Genomic DNA, 18412 nt, shown 5'->3' on the forward strand with positions numbered 1-18412 from the left:
GTGGAACTTCTGAGTCCCCGGTGTAAGAAAAGCCTCAGCAGCTTTTAGTTATCTTTTTGGCAACTTCCATCAAAATTTCTGACTGAACTTCACAGCTTCCAGCTGCCTACTTGGCACTAGCTTTAGGGAGCTGAGCCAGCACTAATGCCAGCCCCACCAGGGTCTGCGCCTGCCCTCGGGCTGTGCTGGCTGGTGTGATGCTGGCGAAGGAGCCTTCTCCAAACAAAAAAATGAGGCACGAGTCGGCTGGTACGCTCAGCTTGCCCGGCTGCAAATAAGCTCGAGCTTTCTGAAGGCTGGCCCCAAAGTGACAGCTTTTCCATGGCCGCAGGAACGTGAAAGTCAATAGTAAAGATTTGTAAAGTAACAAAAGTCCGCCGTAAAGATTTCATCCTTGCGAAGCCCGCAGACAGTGACCTGTGTGAGGCGTACCCACTCTAGCCTGAAGTTATTGAAAAGGAGAGAGAAAATGTGTTAGTTAGCACTTAGAGGGTAACAATTTTCTGATTTATATTGATTGCATGAGCTAAAACCAAGAAGTACTGAACGCTTATCTGGGAAGTACAGCAGAAAATTGAACTTAAAGGGGATTTGGGAGAACATCTGTTGGAAGAAAAAAAGTTCTGCTTTATCTATGCAATGTTCTGAAAATAAGCGCACCCCCACTCCCCTATCCCTTAATGTTTTATTCACTTTTTCATTTCTACTAGTTCTGAAAGCTGGAAAACAGAAACTCATTTGTTATCCTTGTTTAGCCATAAGGACTTTCTAGAGGAAAGAAATGTTAAGAAATGTCTAACGTTCAAAACCAGCATCATTTCTTGCAAACTAGGCCAGGGTTTATCAGGCGTAGCATAGGCCTGGCCATTTCACCTTCCCAGGGTTTAACAGAGGGCCGGGATTTACCTGAACTCAAAGCTGAATCGAGAGAACTGGATTTGCCCCAAACCAGGAAAGAAGATGTGTCGTTGTCTCAGTAGATACAGTGTGATTTCGCACAGCGGAGATGGAAAACGCAGCAACGGTTTGTGCCAGTGTTGGAAGGAAGAAGAAAAGCAAGCCTGAGAGAAAACCTATCAGATAATGGAAATATCCGGTCACGATCTTACTGTTTGCAGTAGGGTAAACTGCAGCTACTCAGAACAAACAGAAATGTCAGAAAGCGATGGGAGAGGTGAGATTACCCAAAGGTTAGGTACCAAACCAAAGCAGCTTCAGTGTATTGAAATAAGCAGTCCTCATACTGAGCCTTAAAACACTTCTCTTCCGTCAGCTCAGTGCTAGACGACAACTGTAAACCCCAACGATGAAGCGAATCGGAGCAATGTACGTTTGGCTGCTTGTTGCTGACAGCCGGCCCTGGCGAAGGCTGAAATGGTTCCGTGGGTATCAGCAGGCTGCTGCATTCCTGCAGTACTTGCAGTTAATGAGATTATTGGATTGTTGTGTGAGATATATATATATAAAAAAAAAAAAGCTAATATTGTGTCTATAATACCAAGGTGTCTGGGCAAGTCAGAGATGTGGAAAGATAAGATCAGAGTGAAGGTATGGGACTCATATGGGGATGTATATTTCAGAGATTTTGTCCATTTATTCTGCTGCTTGCAGAGAATAGAGATGATTTATTATGGAGTCCAAAAATGCCATTAGTATGCTACATTTGAAACGCATACCCTAATCTTATTTACCATTGTCCTGTGTGAGGAATCTTAATTATTCTCGAAGGTTTAAAAGAAAAATACCTCCCAGGAAAAAAAAAAAAGAAAAAGGAATAACACTGCACTAAACTGGCTTTCTCAGACGTAAGCTTTCAGCAGTAACAAAAGAGAAAATGTGGAAATGTGTGAGCAACATTCATTTTTTACTACATTACCTTGTGGAAGCAGTATACAAGAGCTATTAATATTTTATTACAGAGATCTGTAACTGTGTTTGCAGTTGACTGATCTGACTGTATGATAAAAATTAAGTTGACAAACAGAAGTTTCTCAAGCACAGTCCTGGCTCTTTGTGTGTGTTTGTTTTCAGGGCCAGTTGTTAAGCTGCATCAACCAAGCCACTTTGCTGTTACGCAGGGTTTTCCTTTCCACACCGTACATTTTTGTGCAGAGGTTGCATGTGGTGAGGTGCTCAGAATAGAGAGAAACCTGCAGCCATACACAGATGATGACCTCCTCTGCCAGCACCCCTCTGAGGAGCCATGGCGTATAGATGCAGCACTCTTACTGAGTACATAGTGGCTTGGTCGGTGTGGGGTTTGGGGTTTTATTTTTTCTTCCCCACCTCCCCCCACCCCCTTGGTTGCTTGGCTTTTTGGCAGTAATGCTTTGTAGGCCTGATCCAGCTGAAAGTTCCCCCCAACAAAAAGCCTACTTTTTGTCATCATTTTATAGGAGGTGAACTGAAACCAAAAGATACTTGAGTACTTGTGTACTGTTCGGTACTTGCTTAAGGCCACGGAGCCCAGTGAGGCTGGCAAGCGGGGCTGGCTGTGGAGCGGCCAGGCGGAACACCCTTTGGCTCTGATCTGGCTTGGTGATTCTGCAGATGGAGGGTGGCTTTCTCTGTTTTGGTTTTTTGTTCGTTTGTTTTTCCAAAACTACATGATCTGAAGATAGATAAATTCATGTGAGTAGCCGTGTTAAGTCAGTGGGAGCAAGAGCAGCTCTTCTGGTGAGACTAGAGCTAGTATTTGCTAAGAGTAACTATGGTGGTGTAATCATAAAATTTTATTGTTAACTGAGTGCATCATATACACACTTCCATTTTTATTATGTTAACGATTTTCACTATTTTGAGCTATCTTCTATGAAATTGTCTGGTTCCAAAAATTTCCCCAAACAAGCCTTTAATAATTTTCACTGCTACCTTCTTGGATCTTTATATAGGAAGAACCATGGTAAATTTATTTTTTTTTTTTTCACCCTTCAGTCCCAAGCCCTTGGGATACAGTTAATTTCTCTGGCTCTGTATCACAGCTTTTCCAAGGATGAGAGTACTACATGACTCGTTTGAAAAACAGCAGCTGACAACTGCACTTTGTTTCAGACGGTGTTAAACTTTTGTTCCACATTTACTTGAGTCTGCTGAAGATGCCTTTGATATGGAACACCTAATTCAGGTATGATCCTGTTCTTGTAAGGTTTAGACTGTGCTGACGCAGAGGCTTTGTCACGTACATAACAAGTTATTCTGATAATAATAGAAGAAAATTACTTTGAAAGAAATGCCACGTATACGTGCTTAGAAATACTTGTGTTAAATTGAGTCCTACTGTTATAAGTTTCAAACGTTAAAGAAAATATCACAAACTCAGCAAAATGCGATATATGCATATTTCCCACAGGGCCAAATAATACCATTGTGGAAACTCTGGAAAAGAGTTTTGTGTTTGGATGCCTTTCTATTGTACTGCCTTCTCTCTGTCAATGTTGGGCCGCTGTCCTCTCATAGCTGAAGTTCACTGAGATGAGAAGGTTGAGAGCACTCTGCTCTTGTATAGTCCCTTTTTTTCCTCAGTATGTGTAATGAATCCTAGTAGTGTGAAAATATTGCTCTGAGCTCAGAGTTGAATTTTGGTCTTAAGTTGGATTTATTTAGCTGTCTTTGAATACTCAGGATGTGGAGACAAATGCCTACCACAAGGTAAGAAATAGCATGCTAAGGGACCTTGATCCTGCACTTAGTAGCCGGATAAATTCCTTCAACTTGGTCCAGCTGGGAGGAAAAGGGGGACCCTGTCATGAATGAGGGGGTCGGAAGGTCTCTGATCTGCCTTAAAACCTGCTTCCTTGCCTATAGGCTCATAGAAGAAAGAAGAGTTAGGGTCTGAGAAAAGACAGCAGCAACCCATCGTGCCTGGTGTGACCTTGTAAAGGACCTAAATATGCAAAGAATTTCAACGGTGATTAGACACAAATGGATGCATTGGGGCTGCAGTAGTCCTGTGCCTCACTTTTCCATCTCTAAAATGGGGGAAGTGGTACTTCCTTACCTACATTTCCCCCCTTCCTGGATGTAGAGATGTTAAAAACATTAGAGGTTGTAAAGTGCTTGAATGCTAGAAAACTTGGCTTCTCTGCGTACCACTGATGTATTTCTAACGCCATAGCTGTGGTTGGTAGGATTTTCTTCTTGTCGTATACTTCTTGCTTCTCGGGCTCTTCACAGAAGACAGCACTTATCCTTGGTTAAAGTTACTGTGATTTGATGTAAACCAGCCAAGCGCCACTGCTATAGCGGGACAGAATGAAGGCAACTGCTGGTGACACATGCTTCAAGGACACCAAGCGCATCTTGTCGTTGAAATGTAATCTAATGCTGCGACACTGCTTTCCTTCCGGCTGTATTTAAGGATGGGGGACAACAGCCTTTAGCTGCCCGCTTTTTCACCACTAGAGAAATGATATTTTCTTTTATTTCATCTTCACATTTTGCAACGTATGTTCCCCTGTTCACTGCAGAAAATTATCAAAGGTGTGTATGAGAGACTCTCTATTAATATCTGGGCAGGAGATGGGGTTGTGTGGGCTTTTCGAACTCTCTGGGAGTAACCTGGACCATCCAGGGCAGGCAGGGAGATGGGTTTATATTTTCAGTGAATGCATCTGTCTGCGTAGGGAGGAAGATCCCCAGGAGCAATTTTAGTGCTGGGAGAACCAAGGACCTGTCCTGGGAGCTAGGCTTCTCCTAGAGCCAGCCCTGGGCCGCTGCCGGCCATGGTTTGGGCATTGGAGAGATGAGGAGGGGGCACCTCATCTAGGCTGTGGGTGTGCAGAGCCTCAGCGGTGTCCCCCTTGGTTTCATGCTGGTGGGGCAGGGTGGCACCTCGCTGTGCTGCTGCAGTTGGGGTTGCAGGTGGAGGGGTCGCCCCACGGGGGTGCCAGCCTGCTGCTGGGGCAGGTTGGGGGACCCCGGCTCACTCGCTGCATCCTCCATCCCCAGGAACACCGTGGCCAAGATGTGTGACTCAGTTTGCATGGGGTTAAAACCGTGATGCGTGCAGTACTCCGGCATCATTTCTTTTTCGCACATTGCTGCGGTATATTGTGCAAGTGAGTTACCAAAATATCCTGGAGCCCACTCACAACTTCAGCTGAGAATGGATTGTTTTCATAAATTTTTTTTTTTTTTTTTTTTTATATCCCACTGAGTCTGCTCCCCCACAGTTTAGTGAAACAGGAATGTACCTTCCTCCCCTGGCATAATGCAGCATGGCTCAGGAATATAGAACCAATTTGTCTGCGTGACAATATGAAAACTCAATAGAATTATAAAAATAGATTTTTTTTTTTTTTTTCCCATGCAAGTGTGTATTATACTCTTCTCATCTGGATAAATACACACAACTCGCGTAAATGACCCTCAACATAAAGTGAAAGTGAGAGTTGATTCCTTTAGGCAAGGAATTATTCATTTTTAACTTGATACTGGTGCATCAAATTGCATGCAATTTGAGGGCTGATAAGGTATTTATGTTTTTCCTTTAGACTGTAAATGAAACAGAGTTTTCAGACACTATTAACTCCTTTAAAAAACAATTCTCTGTGAATTTTGCGCTTTTGAAGCATGCCAGAAAATTTCTTCTCAAAACAGACACCATGTAATACTTGCTTATAGAAATCAAATGACATTGGGAAGCTATAACAACAATTGCAACACACAAAGGCAGGACTTAATGTTTTTCTCGTTTCTCCTCGCCTACCAGTGATGATGACAACCCTTCTTTTTCCCCTTGGAGTCATGGAGACCTTGTGGCACCATTTTTTTTTTTTTTCTGGGCTGCCATGGAGAAAGAAATTGTGTCACTTGATGGAGGTGCTTCAAAACTTCTCCAAATCCAAATGCTGTCCAGGCACAGGTTTTGTTCTGTTACCTCTCTTTCTCCTCAGCTGCCCTCAATCCATATTGTACTCGTGCATGAATTTACATCCAGTTTGCAAAAATATTGACTGCTACAGAATAGCCCTAGTTAGTAAGCAGAACCACCAGGCCGGAGAGAACTGGGATTTTTCCCCTTCATCTCTGTAGTGTTGATAAGTTATCGATTCCAATTCCAGCTGTATAAGGTGATTTTCTGTGGGTGTTTTTCATGCATCAGTCTGAGCTCAGGTCCTGAGGCCAATAATTTCCTGCTTTGCCATCTATCAGTGTCAGTAGCCATAAAGGTACCGTTTTCGGGGCAGCTATTCACAGGGGCCATGGTGGCAGATGTGGGGGGCTGTGCTGCATCCCCCAGGGTGGTTTCTTCCCTCTGCTTGAATGGTTACAGCTGCAGAGGCCGTTCCTCCCTGCTGCCTGCAAATGCCATCTGACCTTGCCCGCAGGATGTCTGCAAAGAGTTTGGGTTTGAGTCTTTTTAAATGGTCCTTTGGTTTGCCCAGTATGTCATGTCCTTTATTGGCAGGCTGCTGCATTCCCCTGTACTGCTTCTTGTATGGTCCTTCTCAGGATTTGGCCCAGAGCATGCCTATGTATTCTTCTCTCAGCATCTTCTGTTCAAATTTGATGAAGCAGAGCTTGCTGCCCCTCATCAGGGCAGCATTTGCCAGGGAAAGCCCTTGTGGTGCAAAGCCAGGGGAGCTGAGTGTTCTTTTCTGCCATCTCTCAGCTTGCTGCCGCTTCTGGCATTGCAGAAGGGCAAATCCCTTTTGTGCTCCCATGTGTATTGAAGACCCATGCCGTAGAGAACACCACAAAGAAATAACCTGGGCGCTGAGCTGCTTCCCGGGAGTCCTGTCCTCTTCAGAGAGGGGTTTCCACAGCCTTCCATGTGCCTTGCTGCTGTGAGCAGTACGTTGGTTGCCATGTAAAAGCCCTTTTGCCATTTTGTGGGTTGTTGAGTCCACCTGAATGATGTAGATTCAGGAGGACCCTGCACATGGCAGTATTGGGATGCAAAGGCAGGACAGACCTTCCTTATTGCTTCCTAAAGTTGCACCAACAAAATACCCCAAGCAGCAGAGATGCACTTTTGCATCACCAGTTGGGAAAGCTGTTACCTGCAAAGGCTATTAACTGTAATGCACGTTAGGGCTGTGAGTTCTTCTGTAGTGTATGGATAATGCCTGGGAGGTATCGCTGCAATGAATATGGAATTGCAGCACGGTCCTTGGTCTCTCAGCTGAGCTGCTGAATTTTTAGTCCTGCAGCTGGCAGCAACAGTAAAAATGGTGGGTTTGTGCCATTGGCAGTGATTTCTCGTACCTTGGATTCAATAAAAACCTGACACTTCCTTCACTGATGTAGTTAATATTTTCTCAATCACACATCAATGTGCATGTGATCAGAATCTGGCTCCTCTGAATTAGAAACTGGACTCTTTCAGCAGCAAATTTTGCAAGGCAGCCATCCAGTTGACCTAAACCATTTTTAACACAGTAATTTAGAGGCAAAAGGCACTTCTATATACTTTGCTCTATCCTGAATCATCTGTGCTTGTTCTCCTCATAGATGCACTATGTCATTTTAGTAGAAGCACTATAGCTAAAGCATTTACACTCGGCTCCAAAAGGTCTTTGAATATTCTTACAAGAAAAGGTTGCTTTATAGGAAAATAGAGCACAAATTATTACCAGTCTGGAACTGACATGGAGATTTGGCACTCCATCTGGAGTGCTTCCTTTCAAGAGGTATTTCTATAAATTCTGCCCTGTTCCTGATGAACAGACAGACTCTGTTGTCAGTCTCAAACCGTACGCTTGTCAGACGTGATAAAGGCAAAGGAATATATACAGTGTGCGTTGGCTGATTGCACATTGTCTGGAGCTGTAGAATTTTCCTACACTGTTATTGCTTTCAGGTGATTTATTTGTGCAATTTCTTGGGGAAAGTCATCTGCAGGCTTCAAAATGCATAGTGTTATGATCTTAGGGATTTATTCTCACTCTGTAAATGGGGGACTATCAGTGTCATCTGTGAAACTACACCAAGATAGCATGGAAAAATAATCAAGACCACTTTTAGAACATGGACTTCAGTAGAATGACTGCAGGTTTATATTAACACGCCTGGTGTATAATAATGTGACTGGAGAGCCGTTGATAGTCTATCTAAGAAGAAGTACTACTTTTGGATAAAAATTATTGAACATTAGGGGCAATGAACAGAAGGTTTTAAAGGTGCAGTGTGTAGAATTTCCCATATCTCTTGAAAATAAATGTCTTATTTTCATGCTAAGTACTGTCTTTCTCATCCTCTACAGGAAATACTTCAACTCTCATGGAAATAAGTAGAGAAGATAATTATAGTTTCTTACTCATTTTTGCCCCCAGAGGAAGAAGACCAACTTTTCTTTTAAGACTATTCTTGCTGTAATTGAACCAGGGTAATTACTATGCAAACAATAGCTACTTTTCTCATAGCTTCCGGAAATCTGTGATCTTGTTATTTGTTTCCTTGTTTGTTTTCCACTGCCTGCAAATCACTGACTTAGATAAAGTAAGGATTAGCCTGGTTGAACCCCTGGATGGTTTGGACAGTACGTTCCGTATGCAGAGTGGTGAGGTCCTGGCTGCAGGAAAGGCTGGAGAGTTTTAAGATGCCAGCTTGTTGCTCTCTGGTAATTTTTTATTCCTTGGCTGTGAGCAATAAGCACCTTTCTGGCTCATGTGGTTGGAATAGGCCATGAGGCTCAAGCTCCCTTCTGTTGGCTGCAAGAAACCATAAGGTATTATTTCCTGTATTAATCTGGTTTTTTCTTTATGCTGAAATTGCGTGGTGTTGAATTCTTTCCTTAAATAAAACCAATAGGACTTGTTGTCTAGCTTTTGTATAATGGTGAAACTCTCTAAAAATCAATGGAATTCTCTCTGGAAAGCATTTCTAGACATAAACCAACAGTGCTTAGTGTGGGGCGGGGGCCGGGGGGGAAATCCTTCCATTTGCAGGGCATGTGTAGAGGTAAAGACCGTGAAATCACTGGGGTAACATGGACGCATTAGAAAAAGTTCATTCTTTTCTCATTCAGTTCATAGCTTAGAAACACGGTGCTGTGATAGGAGGAAGCAACTTCTTGTAGTTTTCTGAAATAGTGGTTTGAGTTTTGTATCTCTCTCACAAGCCCAGCTGTGAGCTCTGCCCTTGAGCTGCCCGCAAGGCCACTCGGGAGCCGCTCACTCCTGTGGTTCGCCGGAGCCCAGCGGTCTCAGTACCGGCTCCTCCTGAGGGACAAACTCCACATTAAACATGCTGTGGCAGATGACCTTCCCTCACCACTACCTTTCTTTTAAGATGGACAGCATTGCGTGGTTGGTTTTTTTTTTTTTTTTGCAGCTGACACAGCATGTTTTATTTACTGCGGGAAGCAGAAATACCTGCGTCACTTTTGGTCTGACTACCTCAAATCACTTTCCCCCTTCCTTTTTTTTTTTTTTTTTTTTTTTGTTTTATTGGCTTGTTGGTCATGGAAGTGCAACCTCCTACTGTTTTGTCTTTGTTGCTCTATAAATTACTGAATATTGCCACATTTCATCAGTTCAGAGCCACGCAGTTGTTGTGGTTGTAGCAAGCAGGTGTTCTCACTTTTATATCCTTTACTTTCAATGTAGAGATTGTATTTTCTGCTGATCGTAAAAAATGACAGGGCACATGGGATTCTTTGGATGCGGAATACGTGACTGTTTTGACCCAGGCAGTGAATTCAAATGGAAACATTCTATTTATAAAGGAATTAACTGCTGAAGTACCAGCAATGGAGCCCAGTTTGGGATCCATGGTAAAGCTGCAGAAACAGCCCCCAGGAGAGCTCTTGTCACTTACTATCAAGTACCTGAAAATAAGCAAAGTCCAAATAACTAGCATTTAGGATTACTTAATATTTCTCTTCATCAGATCTGGCAGTATTTTTTTCAGTTGTATAGGTTTCTGAAATGCTATAAAGAAATTGAGCAGAAGAAACAGCTTTTACTTTATGAAAATGGAAGGTGTGAATATCCTTTAGTTTTGCACTGCTATATGCACAGTGTCTTTCCGCTCCTTAGTGTCTCCACAGATACTTTCTCAGCTGAGGCCCTCTCATTAACCCCCAAGGAAAGGATGAGACCTTGAACTCCTACTGCACTGACCAGAGCAACCTAAAGTCTTTCAAATAACGGGGAAATTGCATTGTGTCCTCCCTAATTACCTGCTAGTGTTGAGCATGCGCTTGTGAGTTCAGCTTGGATATGAGGTGTCCTTCAGCTCGGTACCTCCCTGTGTTCTCTGTCACTGTCTGTTTTCTGCACCTATTATCCCCCTCTGTTTCCCAAAGGTGAGAAATTATTTTTTCCTTACCCATTCCTTACACAAGTGTGCTGATCTCCAACTCAGCTTGTCTGGTGTGAATCAATATTTGTCAGAGACAAAGCAAATGTCATCCTGTATTAGGTGTGCGCCAGAGAGAGAGAAAGCAGCAGTATCTCCATATCTGTATCACTCTGTATTAACTCAAACCACAGCCTTCTTGACCAGTTCAAGTCCCATCTCAAATAAGGAATGGGCAGCTTATAAACTGTCTGCATCAAACTTATTTGCTGGTGACTTAGTCCTTCCACAGGGAGCTAGTTTGGTCCTTCCTGACAGCAGAGTTGCATTTCCTCCGAGTTGTCAGTTTACCTGTACCATCAGAAATGTCCATCCTCTTTACTTTGCAACTCTAAGCTTACTTTTTGAGTGACTAAAAAAAACCCACTTTAGCACATTTTATATGCTCCCTAGTCCCTCAGGCTTCTTGGATAGCAATTCCTTCAGTACCCTTTTCCTTAATCAGTATAATTTTGCAGGCTTCTCCACAGAAAATATGATCTCGCTGTAATCTCCTATATCTTAAAATAAACCAGCCACCCTTTAGTCCATTTCCCTCTCTCCATCCTATCTTCTTTCACCCTAAAGCTTAATGAACTGCTTTCTGGTGTCTTATTGTAGATACTTTCCAGTTTATCCTTATTTTTTCTGAACTGAAACACCTTGAGCAGTGACAAACCTTTGCTGGAGATATAACTACATTTTCCTTTTTTCCTGTCATGTGCTGTCTCTGGAAATCTCATATAGAGACTCCGATTCAGGGATCTGTGCACACTTATCAAACGCAAGCTAAGGTTGTAGCATTTTTGGACAACTCTTTGTGGAAATTCAGTTGACAAAATTCAGTGTTTTGCCCTTTCCTTGCTAAAGGTCACTTTCTCACTCATTTTTTCCCTTTCTTCTCCAGCCATTGAAGACAAGACCACCCACTGTCTTTGTCATGGCCCAGCCTGCAATGTGAGTGTTGTTTCAGTGTGTCCTTCATCCTCACATCCTTCTTCCAGGACTTTGCTGCTCCGTTCCATGCAGCAGCATCTCTGTGTCTCCACAACTAATATTCTGACTCAGGTTTCATCACCTCATGGTTGGGGTTGGCTAGGAGAACACTCACACTCCATTTATATTTGATTAAAATGCTGCTGCTGAGATTCATTTCTTGCCGTGTTAATTTAAGCGCTTCATCACTCTTCTTGCATCTCTCCACTGGCTTGCTTTCCTTCCCTATATACACTGTCATCACTTTTTAAGACCCTTCCAGGCCTGCCCCATGAGGTTATAAAGCTGGTAACTCTTGTTTCTGCCCTGAAGGTGATGCCAGTCTTTCTCACCCTCCTGCTTTACCTTTTCTCCTCTGGATGCTTCCGAGGCCGGGCTTGAAATTCCCCTTAGCAGTAATGCCCGTGGGACAGACCCCGCAGTGCGCTGCCTTGTTCTGGCTAGTGGCTATGCCCTTGTGCTGATATCTTCTAGGAACTAAAATTTGAGGGGAACAGAGCCCACCTTGCTTTTATCACACAAAAATAAAGCCTAGGTAGCAATGCACTGCTTGTAATATGAACAAGGCAGCTTACTCCTTAAGAAGATGCTGGGTTCTCTATATGCGTAAGTGCTTCCTATACAAATTGTTTCGACTGAAAGTATCTACATTTTATAAATGTAATTCTATAAATCAGTTTGTTTTCACAGATCACACTTTCCTTTTATTGCTCTTTGTTATTTGAGGGCATATGGTAGCTTTCTGTAAAATGTCGCCTTAATTGCCTTCTGGATATACCCTATAAATCCTGACAAATGCTTTTAAAAGTGAAAACAAAGGCATATTTTTCTTCTATCAGAGCTTGCTCAACAAACTGCCTATACCTTTTCTGTGGGGCCTTGCAAAATGGTGTTATGTGGAGAAGAATAATGCTGTTTAATTTATGAACCATTAATATTTATTGCACATGCAATCACTGGCATTTTGTGTCAGAGAGCTGGGCAGCAGCTAATAAAATTGGGAAGAGGTTTTATATTTACCAAGGCTACCCAAATAATTCATATGGGATAATTTTTGATGAATTTATTTCTTCATGTTGACAAATGTCCTGGTAGCGGCCAATGAGGTGTTTTTTTTTTTTTTTAAGCTTACTTGCTAGCTCATAACGAATTGCTCAGTAATTACTACAAATAATTCAACTCCTTTATTATTAGGGATTTCTAAATGTGTTGAGGAAGACTTGCTTATGCCACTATGCAATTAAGCAATCAGATCTCGGTCTTATTTCTGAGTTGAGATCTGCTTATTTCTCACAGAGATTAGGACTGGAGGCTCGTTATACTGTATTTTGTGTAAGCGCATCCAGAGACCCCAGCATATAATGCTGCTGCCCCAAACCACACATCTCATTCCCTAGTGTGAGGAACAGATGTTGCAAAAACTTGTCCAGGGCTTCGCTTAACGAGACCCCCTGTGAACTGTGTGGCATACTGGCCCAAGAGAGGGCTCTGGCGCCACAATATCATCTTTTGAAAACAATAGGATTAATTTCAGAGCACAAATTAGATATATCTGCAAGTCTTTGTAGAACTGGTTGCCTGAAAATGACCTGTAACGAGGTCTTAAAATTCAGGTTGTGTTCGTTTCTACTGATATGTTTGCTCTTTTCAGTTCCTGGTGGGAAATAATATTATTTTCTTGAATCAGGTTCTGGTTGCAATGTAAGTTTTATTTCCCTAAGTATTATATGTGGTTTACTTTAGAATTAGCTGCTCCTAAGAAGGTTCCAGCCAATAAATTACACTGGGAGATGCTCACAGAAACGTGTCAGTATGGGTGATAGCCTTCTACATAGAACGGGTGGGAATTCAGACTAGTTTTGATTAATGTTTGGGGTTTGGTTGTGGTGGGGGGCCTTTTTTGTGTGTGGTGGTTTGTTTTTTTTAAAAAATATTGTGCTACTCGCTTCCGTAAGAGAGCGGAGTCTGTGACTGTAGCACTAAGGTGATTGCTAGAGGAATATTATGCCTAACGCTCCGATACAAATACAAATTTGATTCCCATACAAATTGGAAACCTGAAAAGCGGAAATATTGCAGCCAATTAAGAGTCACAGTTAGCAGTGAGCTAGTCAGAACTGAAGTGCTGCAGCGATACAGTTCTGGCTGATATTGATGTAAGAACACAGAGGTAATGGAAGCTTTCGCTATGTGCCTGGGTTATACAATGGGATTAATTGTGATTGGATCTGGGGTATTATTTTGGTGAATTATTCCCAGTAAGATATTCACAGAACAAGAGGGACTTCAAGATCGGTGAAGCACAACAGAGTGTTTTTCCTGTTAGCTGGTTTGAGAAGGTCTGATTTAGATTTGTCTTCTGACAAATCAGTGGAGTCTAGGAGGGTGGGAATGGCTGCTGAGGCTGTGGCCCAGGTGACAGGGGAGCAAGCAGTCTGTTAGGAGGAGTGGAGGCTATGCAAAAGACTTCTCCCATACCATCCTCTGGCTCCTCGGGGCGGGTGTCACGTTAGACTCAGTTCTTGCACATTGGAAACCAGGCGCAAATGTCTACACGCATATAAGGGAAATTTAAACCACTTTTTGGACTCCAAATACATGATCTTGCAGAAAACTCTTCTTAAATGCATTGGGAATTTTGCTTGAATAAGGGCAGCCAGAAAGAGTCTCTTGCAGTTTTTTCTTTCAGCCTGCTGGGGCTGGAAAAGATTCGGGGGAAAAAAATTAATTGCTAGCAATAGTAAACTTCCAGCACGTGTGACAGATCAGGGTCCCTCACTTGCGTTTTGAAGTCGCGCTGAAATAACAGTAGTTACAGACTCTTGCATAGTGTCCCTATCCATAACAGAAGTCAGAGCTTTTAAATAGAAAATGAAGAAAATTTAAAAAATATGTCATCTTTTAACTCCTAGAAGACATGTCCATTCTTTTGTGGAGCTGGTAGAGATTCGTTGGTTAAGTTTGAATAGGGAAAGCAAACAAATGTATTTATTGGCAACTTTCACACTAACATTTTAATGAGCTGATTTTTCTGATGTGGACAAGCAGAAGCAGCAGAATCATTTTATTTGTTTCCATAAGGGTGCATCAGAAGCACAAAGCTGCGCTTTTGAGTTATGAGGAAAGATGAACATTAATAAACAGGCAGGTCAAGAAACCCCACAATACAAAGGATTTTGTTATTCCTTCAAGATTTGTCACCAGATGCTAGCCCTCCAATAAATCTTGCTTTGAGAAATAGTTTTTAAGTCTTGCTTAGGTCTGACGGCAGTAAAAGTCCCTTATGAACTCTTATAAGGCAATCTCAATCCAGCTGCTGGTGTTTAGGGCTACACAAGATGAAAAGTGCTGTAAATGACAGAATCTATCTTCTAATACATTTGACAAATGCGGGGCTGAACCTGTGACCATTGGGAGCTTTTTTTATTGACTTGCCAAAAGCAACGGCTTTTGTAGCTCGCACAACTGAAATAAAGAGTAACAACATGCGGTGATGCAAGTTGCTGAGTAATCATGTATCCTTCCAGTGAGCAGTAAATACCTTTTTGCTAACTAAATGCAATGTTCAAGAAGAACAAAACGTAGAGGAGACACAATAAACTTCAGAGTAAATCTGCCTCCTGGATACTCAGCACCAGACTGCAGTTACTGCGTGACTTTGGGTAGACTGCCGAGCTCAGGCTCCTCAGTTTCTTCATCTAAACCAGGGGGTTCATAAGACCTGTCAGGTCACAGGATGAGGGGTTATGACTCATGTTGGAGTATTTTTAGGAGCTTGCTAATTACTGCAGGCTTGGTAGTGTGATCCTCCACTTGCTCACTGAAAAAGCTTGTCCGCTTTTTCCACAAGGCATAAATGGAAGACAGGTGCTCGTCATTCAGTATTAGTAGTTGTGCAGCAGTAGATGTGTGCATATATATGTATTTAATTTCCAAAATAAACAGCCCTTTTAATTAGTGTTTTAAGAACAGTGTTATCCAGGTAATATAATTTACCACTATATTCCCCAGCTTCTTGGAGAAACAATCCTTGCTGGGTTTATTGATGTGAGATCTGTTGAAAACAGGGAAATTCTAACACCAGCTGGATTTCATCAGGGACTCCCGACACCGCAGAGGAATATTGCAGGGCTGTAGCTCACACCGCGGCTCCCAGACAGGTTGCATTGCTCAGCGGCGGCTGGATGAGCATGATCTGGATGGAGACTGGGATCCTGTGCAGCCACTGGGAGCGTGGGGCCACCAGCTGTACTACGTGCGGCGTGCCACAAGCCCACGAGCTGACCACAGCGAGTGAACTCCAGAAGAAGCAGCGGTGTGACAGCAAAGCCTCCAGCTGAGGAGTGTGAAAATTCCTCAGGCAAACATTAATCTTTCAAGGGCACACACTCTATTGGTAGCCAAGCACAGAATTCCCGTTCCTCCAGCAAAAATAATCCACTTCAAATAACTAAAATCTGCACTTAAACCTTAATAATACAATCCATGGTGTTTTTTGAAAAAGCCAGTTGCTTCCACACATGCCTTTCTAGCTAGAAATGGGGCACTGAAAAGATTAAATCTCATCATTCTGCAGATCTCTAAATATATTAACTGTCTGCAATACATTGATGTTAAGTCAATGTACTGAAAACAACACAAGAAACACAAACTGCAGTGCCTCTCTTCAGCAGAAGCCCGTGGCTGCTTATCAGACCAAATGATCTGAATCACTGATCGCGGATGGGCACGTTTAACTCCAGCCAAAGCCCAAACTGCCTATCGCATTCCCTCCACAAAGGTCCCAGCAATATGCAATCTTAGTAATGAGTCTTTGCCCTTGACACAGTGCAAATTTTTTTTTTTGTACTAAAAGCTTGGGTGTAAAATGCTAGCTATGTAAGTTTAACCCTTATTCATTTCCCCCACGCCTTTTCTCTTAATTCTCCCTGCCTTTTAAGAAATTCCCCTTTATTCTTTCTCCCTGCTAGTTTAGCATTTTGCAGCAGCAGAGAAGAGGAGATTTTGTTGTAGTGGCTGTGAAGAGTATTTTCCATACAGGTATCACTGAACATAATGGCACTATACAAGTGGCACTTTATTTTCTACATCACCTAGATGTTTTCTGGTCTTTCCACTCAATAGTTGATTTGGGAATCTGCAGCAGTGAGCTGGAGGAAATGAATGGTATGGTAAATTCAGCAGAGACAGGAAACTTAGGGGTAAAATGCTGTAGCTTGCTCAGCTCTGGGGAGATAAAAGTCATTGTCCAGCTGCAGTAGGGCGCACAGGGATGGTGTGACCTTCCCTCAGGCAAAAGCAGGAACCCTTTAGCACATGGCCATCCCCACGCGTTCAGCTGTAGCAGTGAATTTTGGTCTCAGGACCACTTCCGCTTGACTGGTGGGGCTGTCCCGGCTGGCTGCGAGTTCCTGGCATCAGGCTGAGCGTTGGAGCCAGGGCTGAATTTGGTGTGCAAACAGCACGCGCTGGCTTAGGCTGCAGTCTGTCGTGTCTCTTTATCCTGAGGGAGAAGGAAAGAATTGCCACTGCTGAGCATAGAAAGAGGAGTGTGGGGAGTATGTGTGGAAAAGTGCCTGAATTTTGGTCCCACCCACACAGGCCATGCCTCTGTAGCAGTCTTGTGCTCCATCTTCTCTTTCTCAGGTTGCAGCCCACGTAGCCTCAGGGTGTGCAAATGCAACGAAAAGGGTGAGAGAGAGGGCAAGGGATATGTGGTGCTCTTCCCATGGTTATTATAAGGCACTAAGTAAAAAAGTGAAAAGCATGATTATTTATTAATTCTGCTGCATTATAGGCATATGTGACCACAGACTTGGAAAAGACATAAATTTGCAATGTCAAGCTTGTGCAGAATACTTGTGCAACCTTGATGCAGCTCTCCGTGTGCCTGTGGTTAGGAAATGGCCTTTAACTTCACAGCCACAAGCTGGAGGGAAGCGTCAGAGTGAAAAGAATGAATAATGGACGTGAGTCACAAGCTGTTTCTTGGGGCAGATAATGACAAAAAAATTGAGAACAGTCAAAGAATGTCAGTCAAAATACAGTCAAAAGAATGAAGCAAGGGCATGTTGAGCAGTCTGGGTTGTGTGTAGCCAGAGATTGCAGGGCACGAGATGATGCCTTCCCAATGAAGGCTCTCCAGGAGAGCCAGATTTGCTCAGTGCCTTTTCAGTGTATTCTTATGGAACAAGTTGTGTGAACTAAGCACTTTTCTCATGGCTGGTTGTGTGATCTTTTCCGTGATGCATCATTACGGACCCTGGGGTCTGATTTGCAGAAGTGCTGACTTGCGGCTGCAGATCAAGCCAGTGGAAGATGTGCTTTGAGACGATAACCACAACATTGCGTTAGCTGTTTCAGAAAGTCAGGTGTGAGGCGTCCCATTTGGGCACACATAATTCCTGGGCAATATTGGCATTATTTTCTCTTTGCTACTGTTCTTTGCCTTGAAGCATCTGTAGGGAGAGAAGTCCCTCGTCCTTAAACAGCATTTATTTTACAACACCTCTAACATTTATGAAGTGCTAATATAATCCCGACAGGTGCTATAAAAAGCCCTAAGGAAATTGATAATTCTGTCTTCAGAGCAAACTTTGAACAGTGTGCAGTAAATATGTCTTTGTGGGCAAGGAGTATAGGGCTAAAGTGCGAATACAAATAAAAGTTGGGCCAAGGTGGAATTTGCAAAGATCTTAAAACAAAAGGGTGTAAAGTTGTTTAGGTTTAATCATAGGAAAAAGTGGGCTGCTATGGAGAAAGAAGGGTGATAGCTGATGTGTGGTCCCTGGCTAAATGAGTCCACCTCATATTTTCAGTTAAGAGGATGATTTCGAAGGAGGAGAAAAGGGCCAAGTGAGTTGTGGGAGTGAGTGCGTGGAAATGTCAATAATAAACCAGATGCAGAAGCCATAAGCAAGGGGAAATTTGGCAAGTTTTAACCACAACGCTCTGCGGGGCTGGTCATGTAAGTTAAATTTCTGGTCCTGGAGCAAGTACTTACTGCAGAGTGATCGGGGCTGATCAGGTGCTAGATGGCTGTAAAATGGTAAGGAAACTGTTGGAAAGCAGGGAAGAAGAATGTAGCCAGCAATCACTGGCAGAAGAACAAGTGTAGGAACATGCTGGGACA

The sequence above is a fragment of the Chroicocephalus ridibundus genome, chromosome 6 (genome assembly GCF_963924245.1).
Source record: "Chroicocephalus ridibundus chromosome 6, bChrRid1.1, whole genome shotgun sequence".
Classification (NCBI taxonomy): Eukaryota; Metazoa; Chordata; class Aves; order Charadriiformes; family Laridae; genus Chroicocephalus; species Chroicocephalus ridibundus.